The sequence below is a fragment of the Camelus bactrianus genome, chromosome 16, assembly GCF_048773025.1.
Source record: "Camelus bactrianus isolate YW-2024 breed Bactrian camel chromosome 16, ASM4877302v1, whole genome shotgun sequence".
Classification (NCBI taxonomy): Eukaryota; Metazoa; Chordata; class Mammalia; order Artiodactyla; family Camelidae; genus Camelus; species Camelus bactrianus.
Genome location: NC_133554.1, coordinates 49,932,471 through 49,949,301, shown reverse-complemented (window position 1 = coordinate 49,949,301; position 16,831 = coordinate 49,932,471). Strand labels below are relative to the sequence as shown.

The 16,831-nt window shown below is 42.4% G+C and overlaps 1 long non-coding RNA gene across 1 annotated transcript in view; it reads right to left on the bottom strand.

The window, feature by feature from the left end:
* LOC141573652 (uncharacterized) overlaps window positions 1-16,831 on the bottom strand; it is a 115,515-nt gene that overhangs the window by 61,311 nt on the left and 37,373 nt on the right. The gene's annotated exons all lie outside the window — the stretch shown is intronic.

The following is a 16,831-nucleotide window of genomic DNA, read 5'->3' as shown; positions in this document are numbered from 1 at the left end:
TGGGTGTGGGTCACACATACACCGTTTAGGGGCTCACTGGCAAAACTTGACATCGCCCATGTGGGGGCAGAGGTTTTCCCAAAGAGCATCTAGGCTTCTGGCTTGAGTAACTGGGTGGGTGATGGTATCCTCTGCTGGAGCGGGATTATTCAGCCAGGCTGGCCTGGACACCGTATACCACCATCTCTACGCGAAACTGAACTCAAAATTCCAAGACACAGATCTAGCAACAAACAACTGAAACAGATCTCATGTAAAAACAGTCTGTCCATTTATGCTTTCATTCATATCAGGCATTTTCAAACAAGGCTTGCCCCTTCAAAGCACGCCTGGGTCTTATATTGTCCACATGCCTGAGAAGGAAAACAAAGCAGAAAAGTAAAACAAAACAAAACAAAACAAAACACAAAAAGATTTGCTCACAGTTTTGTTTTTTGTTCCTGCTTCTTGCTGACTGGAACTAACTACGGCCATATGCTCAGAAAATCTCCAACGTTTGCATGTTGGGTTTTTTTCTTTTTATTTAGTTTTATCTGGTCGAGTCACAGAGCCTTCATCTAAGTAACCCTGTAATCTGCACTTCGTGAATAACCATGTAATTGAGCAATTGCAGTCATCGCTGAGGGCTGCTGCGTGGACAGTAGTCTTTTGGGTTTTCTCCAAATTTTTTTCTGGAATGCCGGGAAAGGGAACACATGAGTTGACTCTCAGGGCCCCTGATGGTGGAACCTGCAGCCTTCTTCTGGGAGTAATGACGGCGAGGAAACAGAGCCTGGGTAAGCGGAGTGGATGCCTGCACCCAGCTTGGGGAGCATTTCCCAGAGTGATCTTCTGGTTTTTTGTTGTTTTTTTTTTAATTAGAATCTTGGGGAAAGCTAAATCTGAGCAGAGCTTGCTTGAGTGCTTGGAATGTTCTTTTTGGAACTCTGTGCCGTGCAGACAGCTGTGTGCAGAGCGTCCCCACACCCCAGCACCTCCACACAACCTTACAGATTGATAGGTCAACACACAGACTGATCGTTATTCCCCCCACACTTCAGATGTGCAAGTCGGTTGACTTGTATAAGATCAGGCTGTAAGTGAATTACAGTGAGACCTTGAACCCAAGCCTATGTGACGTCCAAGAAGATTAAATTTCCCATTTTACCCTAAAGTTGTTGATCTCGGAGTCAAGCACAGAGAAGTCCTGTAGCCCTGAAGCGGCACCACCTATGCTGTCATCCCTCTCCCCAGATTTCCAGACTTGCCTGGGTGTCTCTAAGTTCAACATGTTCCAAACCCGAAACATCACATCCCCTCCAAATTCTTTATCCCCTCTGATATTCCCCCATCTCATTTAATAAAGCTGTCGTTTACTGAGTTAGCAGAGAAAACCTTAGGGAAGACTTAACATCTCTCGCCTTCCTTCTGTGTGTGTGTGTGTGTGTGTGTGTGTGAGAGAGAGAGAGAGAGAGAGAGAGACCCACCCATTACTCCTACCTCCTAAGCATCTTTTGAATTAATTGCATCCCCCAACTCCATCCCCCGCTCCACGATCTTAGCTTTATCCCTCACCTTCTCGTCTCTATATTTACAATAGCCCCATAACCACTCTCCTTGTTGGAAAGATTTTTCTGAAACACAAGTGTGATCATGTGTCCTCACTCCTTAAATTGCTCCCCATTGCCTTTATACAGTAAGAGCCAAAATTCTTAGCAGGTACCACGGGGCCCTTCTTCATCTCTTCCAGCCTCATCTCCTGCTCCTCCCCACCCACCTTATTCAAATTCCAACCGCTCACATCTATCCCCTTCCATGCACATCAAACCTCCCTTCACCATTGAATATCCTGGATTCTTACCCTCTTCTCTACTTTTCCACATAATAGTCCCTCTGCCACAAGTGTCCTTCCTCTCCTTATCTCCTGGGGACTCCTACTTATCCTCAGGACTCAGCTGGAAAGTCACCTTCTCTATGAAGCCTCCTCCCAGCTCCCAAGGAGGATTAGTGCCTCTCTATTCGTACCCCACTGTTACAATATTTATCACAATGATTTGTGGTTATCTGTTGTCTGTCTTGAGGACTCTGATTTCCTAAAGAGCAGTAATCATGTATTATCCACCTCTGTATTCCCTCACGCCCAGTCCAATGCCTGGTACTCAATGGCTACTCATTAAATGGCTGGCAAAGAAGTGGATGGATGAACAAAAGAAAAACATGGCACCCAGGCTTTGGAAAATCACGTGTGGCTTTGCACTAAGGTGACGGCTGTTACCAGGGACCAAAGATGCTAGTGGGAGCACAAGGAGATTCAGAGGTAAATGTGCCTGTGACGGCGGGCATGTGGGATGTTTAAAAGCTCCAAGAACTAAAAACGAATGTCAGCAGCCTCCCCTGCAATCGGCAGGCATTTTCCTTAGGCAGCACCGTGTGTTTTGTATAATTGAAGCATTTCTGTCCATCTTGTAAATCACAGTCTGAAAATGGCCACGTTGCAGCAATCTTGCAGGGAAACAGGAGGAGGGCTTTGTTGACAGCCCTTCCCCTGCCAGGCTGGGCCAATCGTTTCCCAGGTCTCATTTTATTTTGACATAAATATATTGCACACCTTCTGGGTGCCTGGCCTTTGCTCTCCACTCTGATGAAGTTTTTTTAAAGTATTAGATATTCTCTCTCCACTCAGGAGATTTCAGTCTCCCTGGAAAAGCTAACATTTACACCTGGAATCATTAGAAGTCATAAGACCATAGCAGATCAGTGTCAGATTGCATAAAATCAGTGGGGAGTAAAGAGACACCTAGAGGATGGATGGATGGATAGATGAATGAATGGATGGATGGATGGATGGGTGGATGGATGAATGAATGAATGGATGGAAGGATGGATGAATGGATGGATATGGATGGATGGATGGATAGATGGATGAATCAGTGGATGGATGGATGGATATGGATAGATGGATCGATCAATGGGTGGATGGATATGGATGGGTGGATGGATATGGATGGAGGGATGGATGGATGGATGAATGGATGGATGGATGGATGGATGGATGGATGAATGGATGGATGGATGGATATGGATGGATGGATAGATAGATGGGTGAATCAGTGGATGGATGGATATGGATGGATGGACGAATGAATGGATGGATGGATGAATGGACGGATGGATGGATGGGTGGGTGGATGGATGGATGAATGGATGGATGGATGGATATGGATGGATGGATAGATGGGTTAATCAGTGGATGGATGGATGGATATGGATGGACAACTGAATATTCTCTGAACCTGGAATTGCTTTAAGCTAATCAGATACATGAGACAATTATAATGCCTCACGGTGCCAATCTATCAACACAATGATTTAGCCCAATTTAAAATATTCACTATTACTTTGAGGAATGACACTGATGAGTGAGATGTGAGAATTTTTGGAAAGTTGCAGGTATTGACATCTTTTGGTCCCCAAATGACACCTACTTGGCCTGCATAAAATGCTAGTTTTGGCAGGAAGTACCAGCAACTCCTCACCGCTTAAGAATGAAAATAAGAGGCAAACAGGAAACCATGTTTATTTTTTACTACAAGTCAGCCAAACTCCCACACCTGGACTGTGCATTTCCTCTGTTGGGCGTTATAAACTGCAACAAGAAAATGATACTTGCCTCCACTCTTTCTCCCAAGAAGCTGTCTTACCATCACCCTGCAGGGTACAGAATGTGTGAGAGACTGCAGGGGAGCAGAGCCAGGGACAGGTGCAGGAAAAAATGTTCCATCCTCCCTCCCAGATCCCTCAGCAGAGTCATTTGGAAACTCTCCCTCCCAGGGAAGCATGTCACCATTTACCAGTGGCTGTGCACAAGGAGGCAAGTTAACATTTGATGAAAAGCTCTCACAGAATACCGCTGAGGCACAGGGCAGGCCAAGTTGCTGCTGCAAATTGTTCCATAATGAAATGATTTGGGAGAAAAACAAGAGATCCTTATGGCCATGGGTTGCCCCCCATGTTTCTAAACCTTGCTCACCAGGACTGGTCAAGGTTGCCTTCAGAAGATTGTTTTGCTCACAATTCCTTTGGTGAATTTTCTTTACCCCAGCGAGACTCTTGAAGAGAAGCTGAGACGTGAGTACCTGTTTTAATTCAGACTGCTCTTTTAACTCTGTTTAAATTACTATGATCATGCCTAGTCTTCCATAATGGTGCACATTGGCAGGTAAAATGTCTCTGAGGTGCAGGCCTTTAATGAGAATCTTCGTCCAAGAGGTATAATTTGAGCAGTCTGCCGTGAGACATTTACCAGCTCAGCAGGGCCTTGTCTCCACTTGCACTGAACTTCTCTTGCCCTCTTACGAAGTACCTGCTTGGTTCTTCTCTGTTCTCTCATGGCATAGGCACCTGATGGTGCCTCTCAGCTTGGGTCTGCCCTCGTATAAGACTAGCATCATATTTGAAAACTAACAGACAGATTGGAGAAGTACCCTTATTCATGTTCACATGGGTAAAAGTGCCATCATCAGGTTGTCCAGTTGAGAACAAAGCTGCTTTAAATTGTAATTGCTCTTCACCAAAATGTCCAACAACAGATGACTGGATAAAGAAGTTGTGGTATATATATACAATGTAATACTACTCAGCCGTAAAGAAGCATGAAATAATGCCATTTGCAGCAACATGGATGGACTGAGAGATTATCACACAAGGTCAAGTAAGTCAGACAGAGAAAGACAAATATTGTATGATATCACTTATATGTGTAATCTTAAAAAAATTATACAAATGAACTTATTTACAAAACAGAAATAAAGTCAGACATAGAAAACAAATGTATAGCTACCCTAGGGGAAAGGGCAGAGGGGATAAATTAGGAGTTTGGGATTAGCAGATACAAACTACTATATATAAAATAGATAAACAACAAGGTCCTACTGTATAGCACAGGGAATTACATTCAATGTCTTGTAATTACCTATAATGAAAAAATATGAAAAAGAATATATGGATAACTGAATCACTGTGCTGTGCACCTGAAACTAACACAACATTGTAAATCAATTATACTTCAATAAAAAATAAAATAAAGAAAGACAATCAGTGTATACTGAGGACCCAGCATCCCTCTTCACCTTTACAAGAAAGATTTCTAGGTAAGAAATGTGCACCAGAACATTCAGGTTCTACCCTGAAAACAGAGGGCCTCCTGCATGTGTGACCCCAGACCCAGAGAACCAGGGAGGTGGTGGCAGGTTTGGGAAGGAGGAAAGAGAAACCTGAGTTCTCCCCTCAGCTTTGCCAACAACCAATGTATCACATTAAGCAAGTCACGTCTCCTCTCTGGGGGCTCTGTTTTATTAAATGGGAGGGCAGCTTGCAATGAATCTCCTCTGGGGTCCTCTCTAGGTCTGGAATTCATTAGGTAACCTGGGACCTCCAGACTCCAGAAAGACCTGCATGACCTGGGGGTGACCACACAGGAGGGTGTCAGGATGTCCAGGCCACTGTGCCACAAGTAAAGATGTCAACCTGCCACAGAAACCGGCACAGAGAAGAGCCAGCCCTGGCATTGCCGCATAAGCCATCAGCCGGCTAGTCTGCCTCCAGCCTGGGTCCACTCTCATGTCTTCTTGCTCTGGGCTTCTTTTTAAAATGGAGAATTTAGCCTCCAGAAAAATGAACAGCCGGAGTTTTCAGGAAGGTGTGCCAGCTGTTCTTTTCAGTTTGTCAAAAGCATACCATCCAAATCTCCTTCCCTCTTGACTGGCCAGTCCTGACTTCTCACCATCCCCGCTGAAGTTGCAAACACCACGTGTTCAGAAGGTAAGTAACAGATCAGTCTGCCGTGATGACTAGGAGGAAATAAAGCAGTTTGCCTTCGTATGAAGGGACATCAGTGTGGAACGGGTTTATTAACCCTTAAGCACAAAAGTAGGGGAGGATGAGCGCAGGCGTATCCTTCTTTCATTCAAACCCCTCCCAGTCTCACCACTATCCTGAGATCAAGATATCCCGTTAAATATTTAGCCGAGACGACATTCACCTGAAAAACAAAATCTCTGGTGAGTCGTTTGCTGCTTGTCTCTTGGTCCCCTGGATGCTGACCTCGGGTCTCCAACCAAAGGAAACTGGGCTGAGAAGGCAATGACAAGGCAGGGCTTGGACCTCAACTGCCATTTCCTCAGGCCGCACGGTTCTGTCCTTAATTCCACTGTCCTACTAATTGGTAGGTCTCTGCCGTTATGGATTTGTTGACATTTGAGCCTGGTCTGGTCTTGATTTAAGAGAAGTAAATAAGTCACAAATCTTTATGGGCAAAGATAATTGCAATGGGACATGTTTTTCCTAACCAGAGCCTTTTTCTCTTCGCCACTGCATTCGAGAGGACTCCATCTCAACAGCGTCTGCGACAGCTGTGTCCCCAGAGTGGGCGTCTGGGTCCTTGCCTTCTAGGGTTTTAATGTGGCCCTCAGCTAGTCATTGAATTCTTCCTCTTCCCCCTCTGCTAGATACTTCTTGAAGCTTAAAAGAAGTTTCCCTTTAGAGCAACCACTTAATTGTCCGGATAAAGGATTTTGTACTTGTCCACTCAAAATCTGATTTATCAATCCATCAGTTGATGAATGACATGGTCTATTATTTCTACATATGCTTATGTTGTGAGCATGTTTTTGAGCAACTGAAAATTGTGCTAAGGCAGGAAAATATAATGGGTGACTTGGGAAAAAAATGTTCACAAATCGCATCACAGATCTTTGCTCAAAAATGCATATAACTTTTTAGAATAAAACACATACTTTGGAAAGGAGAGGGTGATTTAAGGTGAAAGAGGATGTCGTACTTACAGATTGCAGGAATTTTTTTACAATTGGCATGTATTACTTTTATAATTAAAAAATTAAAGAGAAATGTAACACATATAACTTAAACATAATAGACATAGTAAAATTGGCATTCTTTATGTAAGTTAGAACCATTGAGGAAATGTAACACTTTAATAGGGTTCAAGGTAAAAGATAGTGGTCCAAGACATCATACAAAACATTAACTTTTACTAGAGACCCTCACATTGTACTCAATCCTAGCACCCTTTCCATATTTTTTCTCCTTGTATAATTTTATATGTGACAGAACAAAGAAATAAATTATAAAATGATTGAAGTTAACCAATCTCTATGGAACAATATATTTTTCCCCAACTGTAAAAGTAAAAAAAAAAAATTAAGTCAAAAAAATAAATAAATAAACTAGCCTAACAGTCATGTATAACTTGCAAGTTCTTTCAGTGGATAATGTCAGCAGCTAAGGACGTTAAGAGGGGAGGAAGGCTTAACTATCCTCTTATAAACTTCCTGCCAGGTTATAGGGAGAAAAAGAAATCTCAGACCGAATTCTTCCTACCAATGGACAGTTATCCAACAAACATTTATGGGCAAAGCAGACACAAAACAGTTCATGCAGTCAGCTCTATAGATTCAAATGAATTCCCAACTCTGTCTCTTGGGAGCTATGAACACTTCCTTTATTAGAAAGAGTTGGTCAAGAAAGGTGCAACCACTCCAGGAACAAGATTCCGTTCCATCAGTGGGACTCAGGCCACCGGAAGTTTTCCCATGTCAGAGGCTGAACACAAGTTTATTCGCTCTAAGAGTACAGACAAGATTTTCATACCCTGGTCATGGAAGCCAACACACAAAACCTGAATATTCTCCATTCTCCGATGAGAGCTGATTTTTAACAATCATCATGCTAGTTAACAAGTGACTATTCTCACCAGTAAAACCAATTCCAGTATCACTATGTCACCTAGCAATTTCTACTGTTTTCAGCCGCCAGCCTGCAGCAGCCCTGCGGAAATAATACAACATCTAAGGCGAGACGTTCCGTTGTTGGTTGGCTATGTGGGTCCGGAGGTCAGAGGACTAGCATATGGGCTGCAAGTTAACATCAAAGAGGTAACAGGAGGAAAAGGATGAACCATCTGGGGAGAGCAGAGTGAGAAAAGAGAGCATGGGACAGAGCTGTCAAGAAGACCAACACTCCTGGTCAGAAGATGAGCAGCCTGCAAAGGACGAGGAGTTTGGAAAAGTAAAGAGAGAGGAACGAATGTTTTTAAACTTGTGAGATGAGCTCCAGGAAAGAATCTACTTTGGGAAAACTTGCAAGATGGAAATGAGAAACTGGATGAGGATGAGTTTTTGCAACTGGTGAACTCAGGGGAGGGGTTGGGACGGGGAAGCTCAATAAACCAAATTAGAAGATCAGGGCCTGGGTGTGATGTGGGGAGAACCACTGAAGGCCCTCAGGGTCCGGGAGGCAGAGACGTGCGGGGGCAGGGTGTTGGAAGGGATACACTGAGCAACAGAAGCCCGGGCTGACACGCGGACGGGACAGAACTCTCTCAGGGTGTGTGCAGTCACAGGTCTACACCCGCAGCACATGGTCACCAGAAGCAAATCTGAGCAAGCCTGCGGCCTCCGTAATAGTCATTTTTGGCCAGCGCAGACCTTAAATTCAAGAGGGTGAAGGATGCCCTAGAATTAAAACTACTTACGGACTTGTCGGGAAAGGCCCCCAACTCTGACTTCCCCTCACCTCTTTTCAAAATGAAATTCCTTTGCATTGACTGGATTTAATTCACCAGAGTCATGTGAGTTAGCAAGCCCACACGGATTTGGGAGTTTTTGCTTTATTAGATTACAGCCTATAAAATGCTAATGAACAGTCTCTTAGCTACCTTGGAAAAAAATAGAAAAGAAAAAAAAAAAAGTTCTGCAGCAAACAATCCTCCGTGAATTTTGATGACAATCCTAAAACGTTCCCTCTAGTAGCCAAAAGTAATTACACGCAGTTGGGGCAAAGAAAAATCTTTGTTTTCTCAGTACGAAACAGATGTTTTACAGAAGCAATTACCCCTATGCCACCAGTAAAAAAAATAATCTAACAAATTGATCTTTGATTTAGGGAACAGCTGTATGATTCTGCCAGAAAAAAAAAAAATCTTATAGGAACAAAAATGAGTTGTGATTTATATGGACCAAATGTATTTCAGAGCAGCTTTTCTTGGTTTCCCAGAATTCTGAGACTCCGGGAACTGGAAATAAGTACCTGTTGCCGCTGGTTCTGCGGAAGCAGGTATAGGGAGGAGGTGGGAAGGACACAGTTTATGTTGGAGAAGCGGCATTTCATGAGCACACCTTTGTTGGCGTGTTCTAGGTCAATCTCAAGTAATATCTGTCCTGTAAAGGTGTTAACTTTCAACTGGGTCGTTCTGATCCATCATCCACTTAATATTCAACTTTGTTGAATATCTACGCCTACCACTGCCCTGCTCAAAAACTTCCAGTGCCCACCCCTTCCCTGCCCCATTGTCTACTAAACTATCAGTGCTTCACCTGGGAATTGGAGATCCTCTGTGGATGCTCCTAAAATCCTTTTCCAGCCTCAGTTTCCTCTCCTCTGTGCTCCCACCAAGCTAGACCACTCACCGTTCCACTTGCACACTCAGCTTTCCCATGTCTACCCCTTCCCACCTACAGAGGACCTCCCAGCTAGAGACAGTCCCATTTTATACAAGGCATGTGTTTCTTTGATTCATATAACTTAGGACCAATTATCCCATAGCAACACGTATAAAGTTTGGGAGTATATGTTCTCAGACCACAAAAAGCTACAAGCAGATTTGTTCTTAAAGATGTGCAGCCATCAGTTTTTCCAATTTTCCCATTATTTTGTCCAATTTACAGAAATTGGTGGACCCACCGGAAAGGGCTCTGTTTTGGTTTTTCTCAGCATTAGCTCTAATGTTTGCAGAGAGCATTTCTCTAAATTACCATTACAGTGTATCATAACCACAGCTCAGTCTCCTTCAGAGCACTTCACCACCTCTAACTTCATTCCAAAGTTGCTGATTTTTAAGGCACGTTTTTCTGTCTCAGGCTTAGCCTCAGCAAATAATAAAAATGTAGATAATATGGTTACATAACATATGAATATTTTAAATTACTAATAATTGTAAATGTTAAAATGACAGCATAGCAATTGCCACAATCATTCATAGAATTTCTAATCCCCATAAACAATAGCTGGTGTTTGCAACAGTAACAATAATGACATGGGATAGTGAGTAATTTGTTTTACCAGCAAAAGAGGCGTCAACATTGACTAATAATTTAAACACAGTTTACTATCCACTCAGCCCACCAGCTTAAAAATCATATGAGGAACTGTGCTTTCAGTTTGGGAAATAAGAGTAATTCCATATTTTGTGCAGTCAAGGAGATTTTATTAAGATCTCTACACATCATATTTTCAAATTTCTAGAATTCAGGTTCACATGAAATGGAACAACTTTGACGTTTTCTCCCACTAATTGCCTTGGTCCTTCTCCCAGCAATTTCTACCTGTCAAATCTTACCCCTGTTTAAGGCCTAGATCAAATAGTACCACTTCTTAAAAAAAAAAAAAAAAAAAAAATTTCCCTAATCTTCCCAGCATAATTTGACCTGCGCCTTGCTTAAATCCAGGAGCCCATGGACCTGCATTACAGTACTCTTTTACGGAGATGCGTCTCATTTTCTTATCTTTTCCTGTCCCTTCTAAGACTAATTGTTCCTTCCTTTTATAACCCCTTTGATCACCCAGCTCAGCCCTTGACAGAAGTGCAGAATGGAAGTTTGCTTTTAATTGAATCAAACTGTAAATCAACGTTGATCACTCATCTCCAAATGCCCTGACCTCAAAGCTGATTTCTCTAGCTCGTACTTGCAAAGTGAACTATTTCCTAAGAAATAAGATTTCACACTGCATCAGGGTCCTAGGGCTGCCATGACGAAGTACTAAACACCAGGCAGCTTAGAACCTCGCCGATGTATTCGCTGGTGGTTCTGGAGGCAGGCAGACTATGGTCAAGGTGCGACCAGGGTTGACTCCTTCCGAGGGCTGTGAGCTACAGTCCAGTCCTTGCCTCTAGCTTCTGCTGCTTTGCTGGCAATTTCTGTTGCTCACTGGCTTCTGCTGCATCACCCTGGTCCCTGCCTTCATCTTCACGTGGCGTTCTCCCTGTGTGTGTGTGTGTCTGTGACCACATTTTCTCTTTCCATCAGTAAGACCTCTTCCAGTATGACCTCATCTTAGTGAATTACATCTGCAATGACTTTATTTCCAAATAAGGTCACATTCTGAGATACTGGGGGGTTAGGATTTCAACATAAGAATTGGGGGGGGGGAGTAGGCGGCAGGGGAGGGACACAATTCAAAACATAAGAGTTTTATTTCATTCTTCTATAAAAAAAGCCAAAGGGAAAAACCTGGGACCACGACATGGGACAGAGGCATGGTCTTGTGCATCAAGAGACCATGCCAGGTTCTTCAGGACCAGTCACTGAGCCTCTGAGCGATTCTCCCCATGTCAGCCTTCTGGGTGTAAGAACAAAACCTGCCCCATCGCCCTCCAGCAGTTGTCTGGAGTAACGTTTGGGTCTCACAACCTGAGTTACGTTTTCAGAGGAAATTATAATGCTCCTTGAAGAGACAGACTGTCTCATGAAGCGGTGCTTTCCTGTGCTCAGAGCCCAACAAGGACATGCAGTTCAACACATTCGCTGAATAAATTAATGAATAAACAAAGTTTGTTATTGATTCAGATGGGAATAGCTTAAATAGGTAATACAGTGTATCCAGAAAGCTCATGATGTACATAATGACTATGTGCCTTTGATAGAATATTTCAAGGGGATTTACACCACCACACCTGCCATCGGGAACCCAAGCAAAAGGGAAATAAATAGTTAATCAATCTATCCAGGTTTTTAAAATATCATAGGATCCTACATTTTACAGTTTTTTTCCCCAATGACATAGCCAGCAGACTTCATCATCTTGCAGCCTTTAAACTATTTTAGGACGTCTGTAAGCCACAAATATATTTAAAAAGCATTCATTTGACAGTGTATATTTCTAATGTTACCCTTTTAAAGGTTTGTGAAAATTATCCTGTATGTTGTCCAATAGCCTCCTTTCTTCACTAATAGCACTTTTTGGAATTATTTCCTTATCCACACATATATTTCATTTTTAACAGCTGTCTAGCATTCCAGTGAACAAATAAATAAATATATTTATTTAATAGATCCTCCCCTCATGGATGCTTACATTAGTTCCTCATTGTGTATTATTTTCAACAATTACTGTAATCAATATCCCTGAACATTTTTCTTGGCAGTCTTGTGAAATCACTTCTTCAGCTGTAGCCTGTGTAATCTGGAAGTGGATTGGCAGGCCGAATTTTACTACCAGATTTCCATCTATTCATTCTTTCAACAGATATTTAGTGAGCGTGGACCACGGATGAAATGTCTAAGTACTGGAGATGCAGTGGTGAACACGGCAGGTACCGACTTTGCCTTCACAGAACATCCATATGGGTAGAGAAAGACGTAAATGCATAAACAAGTGAATGCACAAATAAGCAAGGTAATTTTAGATAGAACTCAGTGCTTTTGTGGAAATAAATGGGGTTGTGTGATCATGAGCAACTGGTAGGCGAGGGAGAAGGTTGTGACAGTCAGGGTCAGAGAAGCAGGACCAGTAGCAGATATATAATATGTGATTTACTGCAGGAAACTGGCTTATGGGATTGTGGGGCCTGGCTAGGCAAGTCCAAAATCCATGGGGCAGCCTACTGGGAGGAGGAGGCTGGCACACTGGACATGGACTGACAGGGCTGCACACAGGTGGCTTTCCTTTTTCTTTATGGAAGCCCCAGCCCTGCTTTTGAGGCCTTCGACTGATTCAATCAGGTCCACCCAGGTTATCTAGGATAATCTCCCTGTCTTCACACCAACTGATTATGGACTTCAATCACATCCACAAAATACTTTCACAGCAGCACCCAGATGAGGGTCTGATGGAAGAACTAGAGCCTGCAGCCTAGCTAGACGGACCCATCAAAGAGACCATCACAGGGTCCTGGACAAGATGGTCCAAAAAATGACATGTGAACAAAAACCTGCAGAAAGAAGGAAGAAGCCATGCAGAAGGAGAAATGATTTCCTAGGTCTTAATATTGGAAAGATCGCAGTGTGCCTAAAACACTGCAGGGAGGCTGATGTGTCTGGACTGTTGTAAGCTGGGAGGAAGAAAGAGCAAAATTAAATGGACAATTCCCAATTATGTGGGCCTTTGAGATCACGGGAAGATGTGCGGATTTTATTCTAATTAAAGGAGGAAGTCGTTAAAAGTTTTAACCAGCAGAGCAACACAAATTCACAGTTTTAAGAAGGTAACCGGTTGCTGGGTAGGGAGGTCAGTTAGTGGGGTACCCAGGCGAGAGGAGATTATGGCATGACTGTGATGCTGTAGAGATGGAGGAAAGTGGACAGGTCTGGGAAATATCTTAGAGGTACAGCAAGACAGACACTGCTACTTAACTATCCATATTCATATTCCCTTCTTCACTTACCAACAGGGTCTCACTTTTGTTGGAGGTAGGCATATGCCCTATGGCAATTTCATTGTCCCCAGCTATGCTTGCTGCTGGAGCTGACCTGTAAGAGGGAGTTGCTGGGCAGAGATGCTAGGAGAGCTCTTTGTAAGGACAGACTGGAGTGGCTTGACTTTTGCCCTTGCATCTGCTTCCTGCCTAAAATTGGAATGCCGTTTTAAGTCCAGGTGCCATCCTGCAGCCATGAAGACAGGAGCCACACACTTAGGTGTGTGCATTTGTGTATATATCTGTACTGAGGCAAGGGTGCTTATGTGTATATATATATATAGGCAATGAGAAATGGAATCCTTTAAAAATGAACTGATTTGTTGAGTCTGGACTTGAGTCATCAGAAGTAAAAGTTCTAAGAAGTCTCTTCTCTTCTATTGACAAACAGAGCACTGTTCCTCTTTTTTTTTAGCAAGATCCAATTAGGCCTTGATGTAGAGATGGCAGGTTGAAATATCACAGTTCCACCCATCATGTTCATAATTCCTTTCATGCATTTGCATCTCTAAGGAACCAGGTCAGAGTAAACAAACTCCTGGCATTTTCTCAAATTTTGGTCTCTGGCATCTATCTCTTAATAATTTCCAGAAGAGGAGGTGGAAAAAGAAGCAGTGGTTCATTCTGGGTCAGCTTCCTCAGCCACTCACTGATACTGGAATCTTTCTTCGATGATGTCTTCAGAAGAGGAGAGGAGAGTGGGGGTGTAAGGCATAACCCCCATTTATCCTGAAAGGATGCAAGGTGCTCAACAGAGATGTTCATAATCTAACCCTTTTGAATTTTCCTTTCTTTCTTTCTTGGCTTTGTTGGTTACTCTTGTTAGGAAGATACGTCCTGCTTGCTTCATTGAAGTAAATATCAAAGTGGCCTTTGGAATAATACGACTTGAGAGTTTATCTGTATCAGCTTTTGTTTTGAAACCAGAAAGAGTGTCCCTAGAGAATCATTTGCTGCACCAGATGTTTTGTTCTCACAGCTCTGGTTGCCCAATTGTCATCTTATTTACAATGAGGGATTAGCTTGCAGGAAGAGCAAAGCCCTAGATTTTTAAAGGTGCAGATTCTACGGCTAAACCTCAAACCAATCACTCAGAAACTTTAGGGGTGGGTCCTAGGAAACCGTATGTGATTCTGATAACCTATGACTCCTTCCTACTCCTCAGAGCCCAGGATACTGTGATTTCTCCTGGAAGCAAACAAGAACAAGGCCAAAAGAATCGTCCAAAGGCAAAGTCTGTTGAAAGTGACTAAGTTCAGAGCTCCATATAAAACCGAACAGTGCTGGGGAACACGCAAGAGAAAAAGCTACCAGACTTGCCACTGTTTATTGGGAAATCAAGTCTATTCACATGATAAAATGTTTCAGGGGAACAGAAAATAACATGCCAATGGAAGAAAGAAAATCAGCCATGTGTGCTGAAGATATGACTGATAAAAGAACAATGAGAGTTGGAAGGGGGTTGTTTCTGGCAAGAAAATTAGTTTGTTTTGATATCTGGGAAATTACACATCTGCATAGGTAATACTGATTTAGTGATGGTTATCAATTAGAATGAATTGTTTCCAGCCCAGACACAAAAGCATGAATCTATGGGGAGATCTTATAAGATGTAGCATTTTCAAAGTGGAGGGGAAAAGAAATGGTACTTAATCATTGTCTTGAGGTTTTCCATTTTGAATAGGGAGTTAGGTCCGTCCCTCACACCATATACAAAAACGAATTTCAGATGGTTTAACCACAAAGCTACAAAGACATTAGAAAAAATAGACAGCTTTTTAAATAGTTTTAAGGCTAAGACAGCCTTCCTAAGCGAGACATAAAACTGAGAAGGTCTAGTTGAAAAGATCTGACAAATTTGACAATACAAAAATGGAAAATCTGCACTACAAAAGACACCACAAACAGAGTTGAAACCAAACAAACAAGTAACAGCCTGAAAGAAAATATTTTCAGCAAATATAATACAAAAAATAATGTCTAAAATGTGGAGTTACTGCAGATCAGTAAGAAGTGGCAAATATCACAAGAGGACACCAGCAAGCAAGTGGAACCAGGTGAAGGCGAAGAAGAGACGACAGGAAAGGAGCCCAAATCGTGAGGAAGCATGGAAGTAAACTACACCTCATTTACACTCTAGAGGGATACAGATTGTTACGGCCAGTATTTTTAAAATATTGATAAGATCCACTGTTAGCAAAAAGACAAGATCGAAGACACTGTCATACACTGTTGGTATGACTGTAAACACATAAATATTAATCAATTGGTGCCCATGTCCTTGGAATCAGAAATACCATTTCTAAGAATCTATCCTCAGTTCTACAAAGTTATGTGTAGGGGAAAAAGAAAAAAGTTTGCTTCAGAATTCTGTAGTGGATATGTGTAGGGGGAAAAGAAAAAAAAGTTTGCTTCAGAATTGTTTGTAATAAGCAAAAGGAAAAAAATTAAGAAACATCTGAAAGTAGAATTCTTAGTCAAAGAGCAGGAAGATTTTTAAGTTCTCTATTTTTAAGTGGCCTACTTCAAAATACTCCATACATTTTCTACGCAGGACTTAGGATTAAAAATAATTAAACTGCCCTATAATTATTCATTCAACAGGATTTTAGTTCCGCTGCTTCTCTGTACGCCACCCGAGGGCGGAGCCCACGCCCAGCCTGTGCCTGACAGTCAGTACGGAATGAACGAACCCTTCCAAGCCTTGATCAAACATCGAGTTTTCATGAAATAAATAACTTCAGCTATTTACGAGAGTGTGAGACTCCTAAAAGGACCCTGCTTTGTCTAATGAAGATGACATTAAACTAGCAATTGGATGACTTAAGTCCAATTGCACCCATAATCCTTAAGCAAAGCCATTTCACCTCCCTGATCTTGGGTTAACATGTTTGCAAAATGAGGATAGGAACGTCTGTCCTTCTAAAGGACTCCTGTGAGGATGCACGAAATAACCTAGGAGGCTGAGCTCTGTGTAGACCTGGAGTATTATCAAGACTGAGTATTTTGTGCAATAAAATGCAAATTGAAAGATTTGCATTTGCTAATTGCTTCCTTCAGGAAACGATTTCTCCAAGTTCTTAGAAGCACAAATGGTTTTACCCAATCCGTGGCACAGGCCCTATCAGCAGAGCCAAGAGTAACCAGAATGGGCAGCTTTTCCTGAGCTCCTAGGAAACAGGGTTATGCTTCAGCAAAAGAAACAAAAACTTGTTTTGTTTCCATCGCAAAGGCTCTGCTGGAGTTTCAACATACACCTAACCTCCTGAGGTTCAGGGGTGGATTCTTTTAAGAGTGTAGGTCCAGCATCCCATGATCCGTTCTTGCACCTTTTATGCAAAGTCGGAACCTCTGGAATCTGTT